This window comes from Cryptomeria japonica, chromosome 10 (genome assembly GCF_030272615.1).
Source record: "Cryptomeria japonica chromosome 10, Sugi_1.0, whole genome shotgun sequence".
NCBI classification, from domain to species: domain Eukaryota; kingdom Viridiplantae; phylum Streptophyta; class Pinopsida; order Cupressales; family Cupressaceae; genus Cryptomeria; species Cryptomeria japonica.
In genome coordinates, this window is record NC_081414.1 from 444140436 (window position 1) to 444163926 (window position 23491).

Consider the following 23491-nt stretch of genomic DNA (forward strand, 5'->3'; position numbering starts at 1 on the left):
TTTTTTGCATTGAAATGTAAAAAAAAATCAGCATGATAAAAATTTGTAATTATCAGCCACCTAAAAAAATTTGGGCTTCGCCCTATTAGATCTGAATATAGACCATCCAGGGCCAAGCATGTCATTTTACGTAGAGTGCTATACTCATTGATATACATAGTTTTGTCTTGGGATTTCTTAACAAGTTTTTTCATTGAATCCAGCATGGGGAGAAAACTAGCTAAAGTTAACAAAGTCTCTATATCACTTAACTTATGTAAGAGATTAGGAGCTTTGTCTACTATGAGGCATTTCTCATACATTAGTCTGATCAAGGATTGATATTCTGTTAAAACTCATTCCGTTGGTCCATGCAAGGAGATCCTTCTGGTCTCAACATCCCTAAGAATATTGTTTGCTGTTGTTACTCCCTCAACAAAAATCTGAAATTCTACAAAATGTTTAGGACTTCGGCAGAAGTATGAGTGGAGCTCGTGGACCAAATATTCAATTTTTGACACTGTAGGGAAATTGCTTACAATTATATATGCTAAATTCATTTGATGGGCCATGCAGTGAATGCCAAGTATGTATGGTGCAATACTAGTTTGTAATCTTGTGCAAATATCGGTCCTTTGACCTTGCATTACTATAGCTTCATCAGCTCCAACACACACCAACTTCTTGGCAATTGTCAAGTCATCCATAACAGCAATTTAATTCAAAGCTTTCTTAACTTCTAAATATAGATTTTCTGTTGTTGAATTGCCCCTTATTTTACGAACATAGAGTAGATTATCTCGATGGACGTGTTCTTTTATGGTATACATATGCATACAAACCCAAACAGTGTTATCTACCACAGTAACTTCATATATGGATAATAAAATGAATTTTGACTCTTTTACACTCTCCTGTAAATTTTGCTTTTCCACCTCAACGAGACAGTTTGCCATTTCCCATCCAGTGTTTATTGACCAATGTGACATAGGATAGTGAGGAACATTAAAAAATGATAATAAATTACTATACTAGGAAATCTTTCATCGGATGCCCTCTCGACAGAATATAAAAAATAACACTCATCTGAATAGTCTTTGCCAGGTTTTCATCTTTCGTTGCATGTTCAAGCCCAACCTTGATTGTATTTCCACTATTACCAATCAGTGTCATTTTGTGGTTATTCTCTTCATATTTCACAACATAATTAACATGAAGACATTCTTCCTTTGATTTCCATCTTACTACTGGTGTTTCCTTTCTGTATATGATCTATTTTTCATAAACCTTACCAATATGATTTTCTATGGTGTCAAGCTTTAGCTGCAACTTCTTCTCTCTTTTAGTTTTTCAACTACAAATCTTTACCTGCATTCTGTTGGTTGTTCATCATTGTTTGGGATTGGTTCAATGAATGGGTACTTTTCTACCCAATCAAGCTTAAATCTTCTTGTCATTTCCCACTCCTACCCCATTTTTACTTTTCTTTTTCTTTTCTTTCTACCAACATCATCTTCAGTGCTAGCATTTTCATCCAAGTGAATTATCTCATTGTGGGTATCCCTTACAACATCTTCTCCCATGCCAGTATTGTCATCCTCATTTGATGCATTTAACTCAATGACAATCCCACCTTGTGGTGGTGATGAGCTACTATGAACAGCTTCTGCAACTACAGAAGTTGATGAACCAGAAACTTTGCCAATTCAAAAGTAAGACTTTATGGTAGTATCTCTAATTTTTGGGCATTTTGATGGCCTCCCAATCCCTTCACTGCCCTAAGAATTCTTACCCTTGTCTAGCCTCCCAATCCCTTCACCACCCTGAGGAGTCTTACCCTTGTCTGGCCTCCCAATCCCTTCACCGCCCTGAGGAGTCTCACCCTTGTTTGACATCTCAATCCCTTCACCACCTTGAGGATTCTCACTATTGTCTAACATCTTGACCTCTCACTACAAATTAAAACTAATACTATGAAGTATGAAGAAATGATTACTCACCTTTACGCTTTCTCAATTCTCTGAATCGGGAATCAGGAATGCTTGGGCCTGTGTTGCAAGATTGCAACTCTGGCCCTCCGCCCTACAATCAACTTCAAGGTTCCAACTCAAATTACGCAATGTAAATAGAGAGCTGCCAAATTTACTAATCAGAAATGAACAAATTATAAGGAAGATTGTTTCACACTCTGAATTGTATTTATATCAATCCATGATTCCATTTTTGGTGAATTCCGTGGGCTTTTCAAAATGCATCTTATTGGCCCTCCGATTTGTATGTAGGTGTCATATTCTATATGCATTGGAAATTTGGAATTTGGTGAAATGGGTCCTCGAATGTTTATAATGTTTTATTGGCCCTCCGATTTGTATGCAGGTGTCATACTCTATATGCATTGGAATTTGGCAAAATGGGTCCTCGAATGCTTATAATGCTTTAATTGTTATTGGTGAATTGGGTCTCATTATTCTTAACGTAAAATTTAACAATTGGCTAAATGGGTTAGTGCGTGCAATGAAGTTTTAATTAACCGTTGGCAAAATAGGTCCTGGGTATAGTGTTGTGTTACTATTTATGGCGAATAAGGGAGGTGATAAAATACCCACGTCCGAGTGATTTCAAGTGAATATAATGGGCATCCACGTGAAATGGTATGTGGTCAATGGTGAATCTGAAATACATTAGACCGTTAACACCAAAATTGTGGGCGATTTGGGTACCGTCTTGTCCAATACTATTCGCTAATTTTGGGAAAATGGAATTGCAGAATTCGCCAAAAGGTGAAGATTCGCAACTAAAAAATACTCTGAAATGCTTAATTAAAATAAAACTTGACTAAAACGTTACAAAGTTTTTTTACAAAGCTTTTATAACAAACATGAAATAGATCATAATAATGAAATGTGTGAATAGATGGTGAATGCGAGTAAGCCCTTTATCATGATAGTATGAGTAGTAACCCATGACCCTTGGGTCTGGAAAGGTTCTATTTTAAGTTGGGCATGCTCCACATCCACCGACTGGTTCTTCGGATCAATTAATCTCTCAAAAAATTCAAATATGTGGTTTCCCATTGGTATACTTCATTATCACTTGGCCATTTAAAGTTTTGAATGGCAGGCATATTAATGAGGTGATCCCTCCATCTTTTATCTATCATTGATTGCACCTTCATGACAAATTTTGAGTAGCTAGCATCTAGTCTTATGACCCTATCCTGAAACAAGTTGAAACTTTGAATGCTCATGTTCTTCTCCTCCTTCATGTGCACTATGATCTTTGGAACCATTTGATAGAAATCAATCTTCCAATCATGGAAATCTCTTATGTTCTTATCCTTATCTATGATATGAGGTATGGTCTAGTGTTGGAATGCATGAAAAGAATCAATTTTGGTTCTCACTTGCTGCTCTTCACTAGAAACACACCTAAGCTCTTCAATGATTACACTGATTGTTTTCTTAGTCTCTTTTATTGAGGGAGCAACATCAGGATTTCTCTATGTTACTCTGTACGGGATGACTAGAGCATGATATGTTGGTTTCCACCTTTTTGCCAATGCTTTCAATTTTGGTTTGTTTTCTTTAAATACATCCATCATTTTCAATAGGGACTCATAGCTCTTATAAACATCATCTAACTTTTCAATGACCAGCTTTACCCTGTGAGCCAATATCTTCTCAAAAGTTTTATACATTTGTTGTGGTACTTTTTATAGGGCTTCTTCATTGGCTATTCTTAAATCCTAAATCTCCTCATATTTTTTCTTCTCTTCATTCCATTCTTTGTTGTCTTCTGTGTGGTCCATAATGTTGGCATTTGCATGAAGATTGAATTAATGAAATGTTATGTTGTCATTGATGTCAATTAACCAGTAATGATGTTGTTATAATGTTCTTTTGTAATCGGTAGGAAGAGCTAGTGAAGGGAACTGCAACCGATAGGTGATTTTGTGAAGTGAACCGATATTGCTAAGAATTAGAGAGATCAACTGGTAAACCCTACCTATTGATATTATAAACCCTAACCGATTAAGTTTGTTGTATTGGTTTATGATCTGATGATGAGTGGTAATGATTATGATACGTATGCATATTGTATGAGAAGAGTTTTTAAGTGTTTTTAGTGCGTTGAGATAATGGTTTTTATCTTGGGAATGAGCAAGTATATTGCATGAATGCAAAATGCATGATGAGTTATAGAGTTCGATGAAGCGGTGATCAAGGAGCGATTGAGGCTATCTTGAATGATGTGTAGAGATTGTTGTGTAATCCAATAGTCATACTTGAACCAACTTGTTTGTAATCTCTATGAGAGAATTAGGTTTGTGTTGTGTTACTAACCTATTGATTTGTTTATAAGGTCGATGAGTTGTTTTGTTTCAGAGTTGGAAAATTTCTAGTTGAGTGTGGTTGCCGAACCGGATGATGTATCTATAGTTTGTGAAAAAGAAGATAGGAGCATGAAAAGGGTCTGGACAAGCAAGTGTAGTGCTATTCAAACAGACTAGCAAACCCCTGTTGTTTTCTAACAATTACAGCTGTAAAATCCCCTAACCGGGTAAGCTCTAACAAGCTTAGTGTTGTTTAAATCCTCTAACCAGGTGGTCCATAATCTTGGATTTCAAATCCTCTACCGAGGTTATTTCTCATAGGGTATTGCTTCTAATAGGGCATTATAGTCAATTCCTTAACCAGGTGGTCCCTAATAGGATATGTTCTTAATAAGACTTATTGTAAAGCTTTAACATGCTTGGCTCCTAACAAGGAAAACTTCCGAAGAGTTCAAAATACTTGTGGGTATTCATCCCCACCATGGTTTTTCCCATTTGGGTTTCCACATCAAAAATATTGTGTCAAGTGGTGAATGTTTTTGTGGTTATGTTTACTATGGTCGAATTGCTTAACTGCTTAATCCACTTTGATATGTTATGTTGACCGAAAATAATCTAAAATGAAGTTTTACTTATGTCAGTAAAATATTTGGATGTTTGTTGTTTTTTTACTATTAATCTGCTATAACAATCAGCTGGTTTAACTTGACAGTGATATTGCATTTGTAGTTCAATGGTTTAACTTGTCAGTTTTGAGTTTTCTTTGAGAGGTTGATTTAGAGATTGGTGAAAATTTATATCAGTTTTCTATCTACTAATTCACCCCCTCCTCTTAGTAGTTGACCAGATCCTTATTCTTTCATCATACCATCAATTGGTATTAGAGCTTCTCAGGTCCTCTAAGGTCTAATCCTAACAACTTGAGGTAAAGATCTTGTAGAACATGATGAAGAAGGAAGGTCCAAAGTTTAATAAAGAGAACTACAAAATATGGAGTGATAGAATGAAAATTTATATCAAGAGTCTAGGAAACCAGTACTGAAAACATGTTGGTACTCAATATGTTGCACCTAGTGGGATTATGACTGATGATTAGAAGAAAGAGAAACAAGAAAATAATCAAGCACTAGAGGCTATTATCAATTCTTTGCCTGATGCACAATATGTAGATGTCCATGGTCTAGAGACCTCTTATGAGGTATGGAAGAAACTTGAAGAGATTTATAGCATGATGAACATGTGAATATTGCCAAAGAAGAGAGTCTAAGAGGAAATTTTGATGATATGTGGATGGCTGAAGGTGAGAATATTGAACAGTATGGTCAAAGGATAAAAGAGATAGTTGGTGAGATCAAGAGTGATGGTGGTAAAGTGGAAGATGCCATAGTAATTAGTAAGGTGTTGAGACCCTGCTACCGGTCTACGCTATCCAAGTTGCAGCCATTCAGGAGCTAAAGTCAATTGACAAAAATAAGGTAACCCTTGATTCCATCATTGGTAAGCTTACTACTTTTGAATTAAATGGTTATGATGGTAGTGTTCAGAAATCTGAATCTGCATTTAGAGCTTCAGTTTCTAACCCATCTATGAGGAAAAATAGAGATGTCAGTCACAGTTATGAATCTAGATCCTGTAGAGAAGTTGATGATGAAGACAGTTTGGTTGAGATTGAAGCATTGTTGGCCAAGTGGTTGCCCAGAGGTACCAGTAAGTACAGAGGTAAATTAAATTTGAAATATTTTGCATGCAACAAGATTGGACACATTGCAGCTAACTGTCCTAATGATGACAATGAGCACAAGTGAGAGAAGTTCAAGAAGTACAAAGGAAAAGGCAAAAGAGATTGTCTTATTGCAGTTGATGGTGGTATCACTGATGAGGAATCTAAGGGTGATGATAATGAAGACATTGTTTTTGTAGCCATTAAAGAGGAGACATTTGATCAAAATGCATTAGTTTCTTGCATGGATAATTCTAATGATTGGATCATTGATAGTGGTTGTTCACATCACATGACCAGTGACTGGAGCAAATTTCTTTTTTTGAAGGAATTTGATGGCAGAGTTGTGAGATTTGGTAATGACTCACCCTGCGTGGTTAAAGGTAAGGGAACTATTTCTCTTAATGGAAAGAGCAGTGTAGATGATGTCTACTGGGTTGAAGGACTAAAGCACAATCTTTTGAGTGTTTCTCAACTCAATGACATAGGATACCCATTGGAGTTTAAGAATGGTATGTGCAAAATCTATGGGAGAAAAGGTGAACTAATTGTAACCGGCAAGCAGACTAAAGGTAACATGTTTCACCTAAATCCTAAAGTCAACAACTTTTTAATTGCTAAAGTAGATGATAGTTGGCTTTAGCATAGGAGATTTTGTCATATAAATTTTGATAACATTGTTAAAATGAGTAAGTCCAAGACAGTGAGAGGTTTACCTCAGTTGGACAAACCGGTTAATGCTCTATGCAAGGAATGTCAGTTGGGAAAGATGACATCCTCAACTTTTAAGAACAAATCTTTTTCAGCGGAACATCTGTTAGATTTGGTTCATATAGACCTTTGTGGACCAATAAGGCCTAAAATTATTCAAGGTGACAAATATTTTATGATATTCACTAATGATTGCTCATGAATGATGTGGGTCACATTCTTGAAGGATAAAACATAAGCATTTAGTAAGTTCAAGGCATTCGGGGTCTTAGCTAAAAAGGAGAGTGGTAAGAAGATAAAGTGTCTGATGACTGATCAAGGTGGTGAATTTGCTTCTGAGGAATTCACTAGATATTGTGAAGAAAATGGTATCAAACGACATCTTTCTACACCAAGGACACCACAACAGAATGGTATTGTAGATAGGAACAACCGGTCAGTTGTTGAAGCTGCTAGAACGATGTTGATACAAGGAGGTGTAGTGAAAAATTTCTGGAGAGAAGCTGTCAGCACTGTTAGGAATCCCACAGATACTGAGAGGGGGGGTGATCAGTATCTAACTGGTAGTTAGAATTTCTTATCTTAAAACATGCAGAACATATTATAACAGTGTACCGATATGCAAGAAATAATGTAATAAATAGAATTAAGAACATCCATATGAAAAGCACACCATAACACAAGGATTTAACGAGGAAAACCAGTGTGGGAAAAACCTCGGTGGGATTTGTGACCCACAATATTCACTCACTTGCCAATAAGAGAATATTACTTACAATAGGCGCCTGCACATGGAGGAAGGCCAACTGCCTAGAGCTCACTGCTCAATGGAAAGTCTCATTGACTTACAATGTGGATTATACAAATCCAATATCTTGTACTGCTTTACAATAGCATCTATAATGCCTAATCCAGTACCGGTTGCTACTCTGCTTCTTACATAAACCCTTCAACCTATATTTCGCATACATCACTTTCTTCACTCACTTCCTTACTTACAAAATGTCTGCAATGATCTCTTTTATATATAAGAGTCATTTTACAACATGCCAAGTCGGCTTACAAAGTTTTTACAATAATAAACAAAATATAATATAACAAAATCCTATTGGCTTATGTGCCGGTATACTTCCTTTCTTTGTGTCAGTGTCGGTGTCCTGAGTGCCGGTATAGAGTGTGATCTGCTGATGCTAGTGCACTAACTTGTTGGTGTAATGCCTTGCCGGTATAATGCTTTGTCAGGGCCATAGGATTGCATGGTTTCCATCAATGACAAAACCTTCAATCACTTACAATGTCTCATTGGAGTGTGCATATGCCAACAATCTCCCCCTTTGGCATTGATGGCAACACTCATGAGAAATTTCAAAAGTGTATCCAAAAATTATCCAAAAATGTGAAGTCCAAAAATGTTACCAAAAATGTGTGTGCTCCCCCTGAGCATATGATTCCTATGATGTTGAATTTTATCATCCCACTACTCCCCCTTTGGCATCAATGACAAAGGTTGTCAAGATGTCAGTGGAGTTTGTAGTTTCAACCTTGTAACTGGGTAGTTACAATTTGAAATAGATCCGCCAAAATCAAGTTTATACTCTCCATAAACTTTTTACTATCTCTTATTGCTGTCTCTGTTCTCTTAACTGTACTGGTGAGATGTTGTAAACACCCTGTCAATGTTTTCTGTCCCTGTATTAGTGCCTCAGATATTTCCTTCCGCAGTGATGCTAGATAGTCCAATCTTGGACTCGGTTTTAATCTCAGATGCTTTGCCTTATTCACTATTATCTCTTTTTCTCTTTCCAATTTAAGTAATTCTTATTTAAAATTTGTGATCTTCTCCTCAAAAACTGATAGTGTATCAGGTGAGTTAACAAAATTATCTGCAAGTTTATTGATTTCATCCTGTACCTTGCTCATCTTTTTATCTATATCTACAGTCAAAAAGTTTGTCTTACAGGTGTCTTTGTATAGAGTTTTGTACTCTTTCAATAAATTACATAATTCCAGTAGAAGTGTGTCAAAATCTCTGTTACACTTCTTTATTTTCTCATCAAAGAATTTATGCTTTTCAATTTCTACTTTATCCTTCAATGTCTCTTCCTTATTTATCTCAATGTTTTATGTGATATATTTACACAAGGTATCAAGTTGTCCTAAAGAATATTTATTGTCTATATTACAATTACGAGCAATTACCTTCAAAATTGGTATGGTATCATCTATTGCCTTATAAGCTTGTGAGCTGTAGTTTGTTATCTTTTTAATTGAATCTAATAGTACCTCAGTCACATTAGTTGATTTGTAGCCTGATGATGAACCTAGATTCTGAGTACCGCTAGTGGAAGTAACCAAGCTTGTATTGACCTTTGGTAGGTCTGTTTGTGTCTGCATTTCCTTAAGCAATGGTTTTTCTACTTCTCCAGTTGCTAGTGGCACTGTTTCCTTCTGTTCCTATTACGGAGCCTTTTGCTCTATTTGTTTCTCTATTTGTTGCATTGTCTCAGTCTGAATCTCTACCTTTTTCTTTTTGTCATCTGTCGATTTCTCCTGTGTGTTATCAGTTTTCTCTGCTACCGGAGGCTCACTAGCCATGTCAGTCTTATCAACTGTATCTTTGTCTACCATAATGTTGATCTTTTGAGTATCAACATCCACAGTATATAAGACTTCAGGATTAGGATTACCATCCTCTAAATCCATACTCTTGGTTGTTGGTTGATCTTCTATAGCTGTTGTTTTTACCGGTGGAGTAATCAAAGGAGGTGGGGGTAAGTTGTCTTTAACCTTGATACTAGGTGGTCCACCAACTTTACCTTTACCCTTGTCTCTTTCTTTCTGATATACCTTTATAGGTTTGGTGTCCCTGTATTCTTCCTGTTTTTCTTTTTCAACTAGGAATATATCCCATCCATTTTCTATCTCCTCAGTCACCTCATTAACTCTTCCAACCATTATAGCAATGTGCCAGTGTGTAGTAGAAAATACTGACCGATTGGCTTGAACAATTAAGCCATCAATTTCTTTGGGTGAATTCACCGAATATACAACAAGTAGCTTCTCTATCTTTATTTTCTTGTCCAGTTCTATTACCGCTTGTCTTCTTGCTTCTAGTCTCTTAAATAGTTCATCTGGAATTTCATTTACTACTTCCATCAAAAATTTCTTATACATATCCATATGCAATATAACACTATTTTCTACTTGTTCTTTTTCATCAGTTGTCAGAGTGTCATATATTTTCTCTATATTCTTCAATTTTTCTTCCTCTGTAATTTCATTCAATAGTATATCAAGAGGGGCCAAGTCCTTGTTTGTCCTCTCCTTCTTTTTGGGTGTTAGTTTCTTCTTTGGTGTAGCCTTTCTTACTGGAGATCTCACTGCTTGTTGTTTTTGTCTTGTCCTCCTAGGTGAGGGTGTGGTTGTCGGTGAGGGATCTCTTTTCCTTACAACTCTTTTGAAAGTTGCAGGCATGTCACTCTCCAAAGAAGTACCTACTGGTGATAGGTGAGTTTCAGGTTGTGGAGCTGCTAACTCATCCTCTATTATATCGGTTTTCTTTAACACATCTTCTTTAATAGCCTTTGCCTATCTGGAGCCTTTTCTTACAACTACCTCAACCTTTTTCACTCTTTTCTTGGATTGTATTTGGCTTTCAATAGTTTCTGCACTACCAAATACTTCTTCCTTAGGTTCTTTAGGGGCTTCCAGAAGTGCTTTAGCATATGTTTCAATTATATGATCATCTGTTTCATAACCCATTTCTGTTACCCAAACTGTCCTAGGGATGATTGCTTCCATCCAGATCTCATCCTTCTTGATTACAAAGCATATTTCATCCTTATATTTGTCAACAATCTTTTGTGATAGTCGGATTCTTTTCTTCATTTTGACCTTTAGTGCTTGAAAGAAATTATGGATATTGTTTTCCTTATCTTCTCCCATATTATTGAATAGTTTTGTTAACTGTTTGCCTACCGGTATATCATATCCAAGTTATTTGTAGCCTATACCAGAAACGTATTTGGTTATATGTAGCATCAGACATACTAGCAGATTTCCAAACCTAAAAGTTCCTTTCTTGTCCTTCTTAATCTTGCCTAAGTTGTCAATTAATTCATCCTTTAACCACTCACATACATCAATCTTTACATTATCTGTGACCATATCATAAGCACTCTTAATGCATAAACTTGAAACTAAATTAAGTCTATTTTCATGAGTAGCTTTATACCCTAATATCATGCTGATAAATCTCACATTAATGTCTGTTACATCATTTACTCTTAAGGACCTTTTATTGGATGCGACACCAGTTAACTGAGTAACTAGGTCATTGGAAACCTTCTTAGTTTTGTCTGGCCTTTATCTGGTGGTCAGTAACCCTGTGATAGCTTTCATAACTTCCTTAGTAATTTTGTGGATTGCATCTAGCCAGAAAAATTCACCATGCACCCTGCTTAAGACTATCCTAATCACATCCTTGGGGAATTCAGGAATGCTAAGGATCTCTGTAAATCCTAGGGTTTCAATGATCTTATGTTCATCTTTTACATTGTTGGATTCATCACATATCATAGTTTTAAACATGGTTTTAATCTCTTCATCTCCTAGTTCCTCAATGTTACAGTGAATGTAATTTCTGGGCTCTTCAGCATAGACAACTCCCTTAGGAATTTGAGAAAAAGCACCTAAGGTATCATCTTTCTTTGCTACCTCAGGAACTAATTGAAATACGGGCCTAGGTCTTTTTATGACTTCGACAATAGTAGGGTTCACTATATATTCAATTGTAGAGGTGGATGCCATGATAAAATACCTTTTACTGCCTTTTGGATGGATGATTTCTTGGAGTGTTCTTGCCTCTTAGCTCGGAATGCCTTAGCTTAGAATCTTCGCGCTCTTTGTAGGTTTGAAATCTCGGTGAAATGAAATGGAGCCAAAACCTCAAATTTATAGTGTCTTTTTGACCACATTAAATGCATGTCGATTAAGTATTCACTTAACATTGTCTGCTGGTAATAAGTAATTTCCAACTTCTTATCTCTAACCGAGGGAATAATAGCACGTGTCATTAGATTGTCAAACCCTCAAGGAAACTTTCTTCAATTAGATGAAGAACTTCCTACCGGTGGAGCACTACTTTGTCCTGCCAGGGGAGCATCACTCTATCTTGCCGGTGAAGCATTGATTGGTTCTACCGGTGGAGGAGTATTCTCAATATTTAGATCAACTTTTCTAATCCATTGTTTTGAGAATTCTTGCTTAACCTCTTCAACTTTTTCTTTACCCTTCAAGCTAGAACTTTTGTTGTCTACTCGTGATCCTTTACTTCTACAGAATCCTTATGAATACTGGTATGATAGATCACCTAATGTTAGTTATTTCAAGATATTTGACAATAAATGTTTTATTAAGAGAGGTGACTATGTTAGTAAATTTGAGGCTAAAAGTGATGAAGGTATATTTCTTGGTTACTCCACCAAGAGTAAGACCTAAAATGCTATAACAACCTGACACAAAGAATCATTGAGAGTGTTGATGTTCAAGTGGATGAGTATCCTGAAGTCTCAGGGGAAACCATTGTGGAGAAAAAGGATGAAGATCCTTGCATTTTGTTTTTGGAACCAGAACCGGTGAAACCTGAAACTGGTAAAGAGAATGTTGTTGTACCAGTTCAACCAGAATAGGTAGAGTTAGAAGAAGATGATCATATTGAAGAAGAAGAACCTGAAGATAATGATCATGTTATTCCGAGGTATGTGAGACTCAATCAAAATCCTGACTAGATTATTGGAGATAAGGATGTTGGAGTGTTAACCAGAAGAAGAATTACAGAGAATTCTTGCATGAACTCCACTATTGAGCCTAGAACTGCTAAGGAAGCATTTGGAGATGATCATTGGATTAAAGATATGGAGGAGGAGCTTGATCAAATTGAGAAGAATAACACATGGACCCGAGTACCCAAACTGGTGAATAAAAATGTGATAGGTACTAAGTGGGTATTTAGGAACAAACTGAATGAAGATGGTGTAGTAGTCTGAAACAAAGCTAGATTGGTTTGAAAAGGTTATGCACAGGAAGAAGGGGAAGATTATGGTGAGACTTTTGCACCAGTTGCTAGACTAAAAGGTGTCAGAATTTTACTTGCATTTGTAGCATATAAGGGATTCAAAGTATATCAGATGGATGTGAAGTCGGTATTTTTGAATGGAATACTGGAAGAAGAAGTATACATTAAGCAGCCAGATAGTTATGCTTTGACTAATGAAAAAGACATGCTATGCAAATTGCACAAGGCACTATATGGATTAAAGAAAGCACCAAGAGCATGGTATGAAAGGCTTCATTCACACCTGATGAAGATAGGTTTTCAGAGAACCAGTGAAGATAACAACATATATCTCAAAACTGAAGGAGATAAGATATTGGTTAGTGAAGTGTTTGTAGATGATATCATATTTAGAGGCAATGATGACATGAGCAATGACTTTGCAAATGAAATGAAAAATGAGTTTGAAATGTCTCTAGTGGGAGAGATAATTTTTTTCATAGGCTTGCAGATACAACAAATGAAGAGTGGTATTTTCATCACACAGTCTAAGTATGTGAAAGAGGTATTAAATACATTTGGTATGAGTGACTGTAAAATAGTTGGGACACCAATGGTTATAGGTTGTAAATTGTCTAAGGAAGATGAAGCCACATCTGTTGATGAAAAAGAGTACAAGTCAATGATTGGGAAATTACACTATGTTGTTCACAGTAGACCAGATATAGCTCATGTAGTTGGTCTAGTTGCTAGATTTCAAAAGAATCCTAAGGAAACACATTTGATAGCAACCATGAGGATATTCAGATATTTGAAAGGTAATATTGACTATGGATTATGGTATCCATATGCAAGTAACTTTGATTTGAAGGTGTATACAAATGCAAACTAGGCAAGTAATGTTGATGATAGGAAAAGAACAACCGGTGGAGCATTCTTTCTTGGAGGAAGACTTGTTTCGTGGAGTAGCAAGAAGCAGAGTTGTATATCACAATCTACTACTGAAGCTGAGTATGTTGTAGCTTATATGAATTGTACCCAGGCTATCTGGATAAGACACATTTTGGAAGGTTTTAAGAAGAAGTTTACAAAACCTGTAAAGATCTTATGTGACAATACCGGTGCCATAAATATTTCCAAGAACCCTATTTTGCATGCATGAACCAAGAATATTAAATTGAAATATCATTTCTTAAGGGAAAAAGTGCAGAGTAAAGATGTGATATTGGAGCATGTTTCTACCAAGGAGCAGCTTGCAGAAATCTTTACTAAACCTTTTCCTAAGACTACTTTTGAGTATCTTATAAGTCAGCTAGGGGTTGTACCCCTCCATGAGGTCAATTGAACATGATGTAGAGTACATCAGTCTCGGAGCTACTTGCATATTTTTATAGCGGGATTGGTGTAGAAGTGGAGTTATTCCACAGGGGGAGCATCAAGTTGCAGGTTGTTGATGTTGAACAGTGAAGTTTGACATTGCATGTTTTACTTTCACTTTGGCATTGTTGTCAAAGGGGGAGAAGAACTATGTGATTATGGGGAGAAGAATTGTATGATTGATAGAGAGAAGCTCTATAGCCAGTTACCAGTTGAAGACAAGGAGAGTACATGGTAAAATGTAAACCAGGATTCCTATTCACAATCATAGCAATCAAGGATATTGATATTTGTATTGCCATCAATGCCAAAGGGGGAGATTGTTGGCATTTGCATGAAGATTGCATAAATGAAATATTATGTTGTCATTGATGTCAATTAACTGGTAATGATGTTGTTATAATGTTGTTTTCTAACCAGTAGGAAGAGCTAGTGAAGGGAACTACAACTAGTAGGTGAGTTTGTGGAGTGAACTAGTATTGCTAAAAATTGGAGAGATCAACTGGTAAACCCTACCTGTTGATATGATAAACCCTAACCAATTAAGTTTATTGTATTGGTTTATGATCTAATGATGAGCGATAATGATTATGGCACATATGCATATTGTATGCGAAGAGTTTCTAAGTGTTTTTGGCACGTTGAGATAACGGTTTTTATCTTGGGAATGAGCAAGTATATTGCATGTAATGCAAAACACATGATGACTTACAGAGTTTGATCAAGTAGTGATCAAGGAGCAGTCGAGGCTATCTTGAATGATGTGCAAAGATTGTTATGTAATCCAATGGTCATACTTGAACCGACTTGTTTGTAATCTCTATGAGAGAATTAGGTTTGTGTTGTGTTACTGACCTATTGATTTTTTTATTAGGTCAACGAGTTGTTTTGTTTCAAGGTTGGCAAATTCTAGTTGAGTGTGGTTTTCAAACCAAATGATGTATCTACAGTTTGTGAAAAAGTAGATAGGAGCATGAAAAGGATCTGAACAACCAAGTATAGTTCTATTCAAATAGATCAGCAAACCCTTGTTGTTTTCTAACAATTACAGTAGTAAAATCCCCTAATCGGGTAAGCTCTAACAAGCTTAGTGTTGTTTAAATCCTCTAACAAAGTGGTCCATTAGCTTGGATTTCAAATTCTCTACCGAGGTTACTCCTCATGGGGTATTTCTTCTAATAGGGCATATAGTCAATCCCTTAACCAGGTGGTCCCTAATAGGATTCATTCTGAACAGGACTTATTGTAAAGCTTTAACAGGCTTGGCTCCTAACAGAGCAAACTTCAGAAGAGTTCAAAATACTTGTGGGTATTCATCCCCACCGTGGTTTTTCCCATTTGGGTTTCCACGTACAAAATTGTGTCAAGTGGTGAATGTTTTTGTGGTTATGTTTACTATGGTTGAATTGCTTAACTGCTTAATCCACTTTGATATGTTATGTTAACCGACAACAATCTGAAATGAAGTTTTACTTATGTCAGTGAAGTATTTGGATGTTTGTAGTTGTTTTACTATTAATCTTCTATAATAGTCAGCTTGTTTAACTTGACAGTGATATTGCTTTTGTAGTTCAATGGTTTAACTTGTCAGTTTTGAGTTTTCTTTGAGAGGTTGATTTAGAGATTGGTGAAAGTTTATATCAGTTTTCTATCTAGTGATTCACCCCCCCTCTCAGTAGTTGACTAGATCCTTATTCTTTCATCATACCATCACACAAGTGCAAGAGGAGCATGTTTATGTAATATGATGGCCTTTCTCTGGTCATCAAGCTATCCTTTTGCCCTATCTTTCAATGTAGCATTGTCAATATATAATCTTTTAATCTCATCATTCATCTCCTTGTGCCCTTGTTCAAGCTCAACTACTTTTTGTTGCATATGTTTCACTACATCTCTTGTAAACATAGTTGAATGCATATTCATTCTGGTCACCTCCAATGGGGAGGTATCTTTCTTGGTTTTTAGGATTGTTGTTCCTTTTGTTTCCTTCACCATATCCACTAGCCTTGGTTTTCTATTACTCTTCAAGTTCACCTAGGCAGCTAGTATTTCAGTCTTTGGATTATATCCTATGCCACTTACCCCTTCTTTAGAGTCAAACCCTGCTACCATCATGGGGTCTTCTTGCTACCTTACTTGGTCTAATAGAAATATTTATTTTAGGGTTAACCTTGGGACAATCAAAATGTTACTTTTCAGAACCACTTCCCTTGCTTCTATTGGAGTGATATGTATGTCATCAAATTTTATCTCTTTGAAGGTTTGAGCAATAACCTCCTCGTGCCTAGATTCATCCACACCCATGAGGTCCATCTGTTTTCTTTCCTCAAACTTCTTCATTTTTATTTTCATCCAAAATATTTGAACTCTGGAATATGGATGAACTCATCATCCTATATAGACCTAATTGACATGGTCATCCTCTCATCAACATAATTCACTGGCTTTGCCCCTTCTTCCATTTGAGCTTCATAGTTGTGTGTCTCCTCTTCATATCTTGGTGGAGCCATCTACAATTGTTCCACTCCATCTCCCTTTAGAGACCTCAGTGCACTGATGGCCTCATCAGTGTCTCCTTCTCCTTCTGATTCTTCATAGGGTAAAATGGGATATGAATCATCTACTTTTTGTTTTTTGGTTGGGGGAAGAGTAAAAGAAGCCTCTTGCTCAAATTCTTCATCAAATGCATTATGGATATCAACCCCTTGGGGTTTCTTGGGTGGAATTGTGCCCTGTCTTGGTGGAGATCCACCTCCTACTGATTTCCCATAAATCCTTTCAAAGTTGTTTAAGCACAAATCAATTCTTTTGAATTCATTGGTTTCTTTATTAAAAAATCCCATGAAAGTGGGGTCCTTTTTCTTATTTTCTTCTTCTATCTATTGGGATCCAAGAACACTGAGAGGGGGGGTGAATCAGTGTTCTACCGGAATGGAGAAATTTAACCTTATTAATACAACAACTCAACAACCGATAAACATAAAAGCATATAACAATAAGCAACAATGCAACCACAAAGATAAACACCATAACACCACATATTTATACATGGAAAATCTGAAAGAGGGAAAACCATGGTGGGATTGGAGACCCACAATATCTATCCACTGATCAAATGAATAAATATTACAATAAGGGGCCTGCACATGTAGGAAGGCCAACAACCTAGAGAACATTTCTCATCACAAAAGGAGTCTCACTGACTACAAAAAACATCAGACAACAATCCGGAATGAAGATTGAACTAGAAGTATAACATCTCTCATGCTTGAGTACAGTTCCAATTAAGCTCAATATCGGAGGCCTAAAACCTCTTCCACAAACCTAATTTGATCACCTATGATCAACTTAATCCTCTGCATGAATGATTACAACATTGTTCGCATAATCCCATACCATACATGATCTATTGTTGATCTACAAATCTTACATCATATTTATACCAACTCAGGACCTAAACAATTAGGTCAACCGCCCAAACAATAACCGATTATATAATACAAAACATGTTAGCCTGAGGCCAAACAAATATCATCCAACCCATAAGTCATCCCAAAAACACATCGAGAAGTTCCAACAACACGTTACCTTAAGTCGGTACATAACCTAGATAGCATAACCTAGAATGGAATAGGTCTGGTGCTAACTGCAATAACACCAATCAACTAGAACATGGACATGATAACCATCAGCATCTTGAATCCCTACTAGAAGCTGCACCAACACCACTTATGCATAATATTAAAATATCTTCAACAAAGCTTTATTGGTGAAACCCTCACTGGATCAATAAACCAGGCTTACTAACATATAAGATAGAATTCGATCACCATATCAATACCAACTAAATAAACATATATATGAGTAGCATGAGTAGCAGATCTAAGCCAATTCCATAAGCCAAAGCATACCAGAGTATACCGGATCAACATGATCTTACCAACCAAAAACCAATCATCCTATCGGGACCAACCAGATATCGGTAAACAGCTAAAGCAACTAGTGTTGACATCAATGACAAAACATCAATGCAACACATAATCAGTTCCTTCAAATTGCCAACAATCTCCCCCTTTGGCATTGATGGTAACACTAGATGTGAAAAACATCCAAGTGCCAAGAAATGCCAAACAAATCTCCCATAATGGAAGACAACCAACAATCTCCCCAAGATGATATGACAATGAGGTTCTGAAAGAGATATTTGGTTCAGAACAAAACTCCCCCAATGGGATAAAACCAATCTAAAATTTTGTTCCTCCTCCTTGTTCCGATAATCTCCCCCTCAGACTGATATCTCTATTAAACTTTGTATTATAAATATCTCTCCCCCTAATGTATATAACTCTTTAAGTTTTTCACATGAATACCTCTCCCCCTAATGTATATAACTCCTTAATTTTTTCACATGAATATCTCTCCCCCTTTGATATCAATTCAATAAATCTGGCATAAATATCAAAGCAAAATCATAAACCACTAAATCACAAGACTAACTACTCCCCCTGAGAAGTAGCACCAACACATCAATCCAGAATGAATGATAGCTCTGATAATGCATACCAGACTGATGCCAATAGAATCACCCAGGTCTCTATCAGAGGGGTAGAAAACCTCAACCTATCTCTCAAATGCTCAAATGATTCCTCAAACCAATCTAACTTCATTTGCTTCCACCAACTCCTTCAAAATTTTATACTTGATAGAAATCCCGGATTCTTTGATATGTCAATAGCAGCAGAGTTATTACAATGAATAAATACCGGTACATTACAATCCAACTTTATATCCTTCAACATATGCTTCATCCATAGAACTTGTGTACAGTTAGTAGCAATAGTAACATTGTCAGCTTCAGCAGTAGATAAGGAAGTACATGACTATTTCTGTTGATCCATGAAATAATTTTCTTTCCAAGAAAGAAAGCTTCACCGGATGATCCTATCCAGTTACCTATATCTCTAGCACAATTTGCATCTGAACATGCTCAAAGTGTAAAGTCATCATAAAACAAAAGCCATACCAGAAAATCCTTGAAAATATCTAAAAATCCTAGCTACCGGAGCAAGGATTCAACATAAGCAATTCCTTCCTTCTGAGAATATACATTGCAAACCAATCAAGCCTAGTTCCAATAACATCCAAGTCCATGTGTTGTCCTTTTCTAACTAATCCAATTCCTCTTCCATAGGTTTCATCCAACATTTATCCTTATAAGCTTCAATAATTGATGTTGGTACAATTAAAGAAATTAAGCATACCTCATCAGCTGCCAACCTTCTTCTTGTCCAATTATCTAATCTTCTGAATGATTCAACCTTACATACCTAGGAGTCTTTTGACTCGCTATTCCTCTTCCTTGATCTTCAGTTACTATTGAATTTTCTGATACTGTTGGGGTAACTAGTTCAACATTTTGTTTTGGTAAAGGTGTTACCGGTTCAATTAAGACCATTTCCACTATTTGTTCTTGCTCATAAATTTTGATTTGACTTCTATTGTGCTCATCCACCTTGGCATTAGTGCTCTCCACAATTCTCTACAATCTCTTGTTATAACATCTATATGCTTTGCTTTCATTAGAATAACCAAGAAATATCCCTTCATTACATCTAGGATCAAAATTTCCAATGAAATCATCTCTCTTGATATAAAATTTACTACCAAAGATTCTGAAATACTTAACTATAGATGTATGACCAAACTATAACTCATAAAGTGACTTACTGGTAAACCGAACTAGATCCAAGATCCAACAAATCTTTGTCGGTTAACCTTCAAACTAACTTCCAAAGATCTAAAACAAGATTTTAGACCACTACCATGGGCAATGCAAGAGTTGTCATCAATTTTCCTCCTCCTAAGGCATCTACCTCAGTTACCGGATGAGCTCCCTACTGGTGCAAGAGCAATCTGCTATGCTAGTTGAGTAACCAAGGTATATCCTTCAGCCAAATGAACATCTGGGGCAATTAATTTTTCCAAATGAGCCTCAAACTTCATAACCCACTTCTTCTCATGCTCCTTTTGAGTGTCATCAGCCTTATGCTTTCCCTTCTCATTAGATTTATCACTTTCTGCCAGTATGTTCTTAATTCTGCAAAATTTAGCAATATGTCCTACTTCATTGCATGCATAACAAGTGACATTGTTCTTCTAAATTTTTTTACTATAACCTTGACCATTCCTTGACTTGCATTGATTAGCCATATGTCCAAACTTTCCACTTGCATGAGATTTCACATTCATTCTACAATATTCTGTCGTATGACCATACTTCTAACAATTTGAACATTGATCGAGAACTGCATTATTATTCAGATTTGCTCTATTTCTACAATGCCTAGCCATATGACCAAATATATTGCAAACAAAGAATCTGCCATTAAATTTATGTGCATTGAGTTGCCTTACTAGTGACCTCTAATTCCGGTTGACCTTCTGTCCGGATGTGTTATCTTGATTTGCAGTACCAGACTTTCTCCATACTCAAATCCAAGACCTCTAGTGTCTACAGTGTCCCTTTGATCCTTTAATAATTCATCAAGCTTAGTAGAACTAACCTTTAACTTATCTTTGTATTCATTTACAATAGTCATATCATTTCTTAGGATTGTTACCATTCTTTCCAATTCTTGCTCATTGTTCTGTGATTGCACCAATTCGGTTCTCAATACATCATTTTCATGAACCAACCAGATGCATTCCTCAGATCTGTCTTTCAGAGATATAGCAATATTTTCTTCATTCTTCTTCTGGTCTTAAATCTCCTTGGACATCCTCATAGTTAGGGCTTGCATTTCATTCTTCATGATAATATTCTCTTGGCTCAATTTCTGACATTGTTCCTTAAGGGAATCCTTCTCTTCATCATACTGATTTTGTAAAAGTTCCTTCCTTTTAGCTTGGGAAGATGACAACCTATCCTACAGAGTAAAAATGAATTCCTTCATAGATCTCAAATCATCTTGCATATTCATGTTCATGAATCTTTCAGCATCATAGTCTTCAAGTGCTACTTGAAGTTCCTTCCTTAAACTTATCTCCATAGATTCCGGATACATGATCTTCCTCAAGCTGTCAGACTTACTTTGAGGCACCAGGCTCTAATACCAATTGTTGGGATCCAAGAATACTGAGAGGGGGGAGTGAATCAGTGTTCTACCAGAATGGAGAATTTAACCTTATTAATACAACAACTCAGCAACCGGTAAACATAAAAGCATATAACAATAAGCAACAATGAAACCACAAAGATAAACACCATAACACCATAGATTTATATGTGGAAAACCTCAAAAAGGAAAAAATGCGGTGGGATTGGAGACCCACAATATATATCCACTGATCAAATGAATAAATATTACAATAAGGGGCCTGCACATGCAAGAAGGCCAACAACCTAGAGCACACTGCTCATCACAAAAGGAGTCTCACTGGCTACAGAAAACATTAGACAACAATCTGGAATGAATATTGAACTGCAAGTATAGCATCTCCCATGCCTAAGTACAGTTTTAGTTAAGCTCAATATCGGAGGCCTAAAACCTCTTCCACAAACCCAATTCGATCACCTATGATTGACCAAATCCTCTGCATGAATGATTACAACATTGTTCACATAATCCCATACCATACATGATCTATTGCTAATCTACAAAGAGATCTTACATCATATTTATACCAACCCGAGACCTAAACAATTAGGTCGGCCACCCAGACAATAAACCTATTAGATAATTATAAAACATGTCAGCATGAGGCAAAACAAATATCATCCAACCCATAGGTCATCCCGGAAACACATCGAGAAGTTCCAACATCAGATTACATTAAGTCATTCTATAACCTAGATAGCATAACCTAGAATGGAATAGATCTGGTGCTAACTGCAACACCACCATTCAACTGGAACACGAACATGATAATTATCAGCATCCTAAATCCCTACTAGAAGCTGCACCAACACCACTTATGTATAATATCAAAAAATCTTCAACAAATCTCTGTCGATGAAACCCTCATTGGATCAATAAACTAGGCTTACCAGCATATAAGATAGCATCCAATCACCAAATCAATACCAACTAACTGAACATATATTTGAGTAGCATGAGTAGCATATCTAAGCCAAAGCATATCAGAGTATACCGGATCAACATGATCTTACCAACCAGAAACCAATCATCCTACCGGGACCAACCAGATACTGGTAAACAACTAAAGCAGCTAGTGTTGACATCAATGACAAAACATCAATGCAACACATAATCAATTCCTCCAAATTGTCAACACTATCCTCATTAGAATATGCCACTTTTTCCTTCTCTGTGCAATATCTTGAAAGGATATACAATTTCTAATTAGATATTCTTGAATTAGTACCTCATGTGAAACTGATTTCACAAAAGAGCCAATGTGATATTTGGAATCACATACTCTCTCCTTGCCAGATTTTAGAGAGTAATTGATCTTTTGGTAACCCTACAATTTTTGTAACATGTTTGAGCTAAAGTAAAAATTTGCATATGTAGTACAATGGGGAAAGAATGTCCCCTTCTTCCTTTTCTCAATCACTTCTTTCTCAAGCCAAAGCATTTGCCACATGAATTCCAAGAAGGAAAGTCTATTTGACACAAATAGGGGTAACAAGTGAGGAGTTTGTGGGGATCCATACACTCTAATAATACTATGTTCTCCCATGTAGAACTAGTTAGCAAAATTATGAGTATGACCCTTTTTGGGATCATAGGCAAATGGCCTCAACACTCTCCTCAAATCCAGTGATAATATTTCAACCTGATGGTTGAGGGAACCAAAAATCAGAGTGACAAATGAGTCATGGAAGATTTTTTAATCACAATCCTTGCATATTTTATCACACAAGTAGCACCACAGTTGTACCGATAGTCTATTGCCACTGTCATCCACCATTCCCAATTTCAACCAATATGTGAAAGCTTGTCTATTTTGATATAGGATTAGGCAACACAAAAATAAATAGTGGTGGAAGTCACAACTTTTCTTCTCCTTCCAAGCCACCAGTTGATCATGAATTTTTCTTTCTATTTCAGATGCATAGTCGAATTCTAGGTTCACTTCTAAATTTTGAATTCTCATAGCCATGTACATTAATCATATTGGCATTCTTACTTTAGCATCTTCTCCCAATACTTGACACAAAGAAAATAAAGTTCTTTGACAATATACAAGAAAATCATCAACAGGGAAGGGCTCACTGCTTGTAATCATCAAGAGGCTTATTATTTATACACCTTCTTCTGTAATATGGGAGCTCTTCCTTCTTGAATGTTTT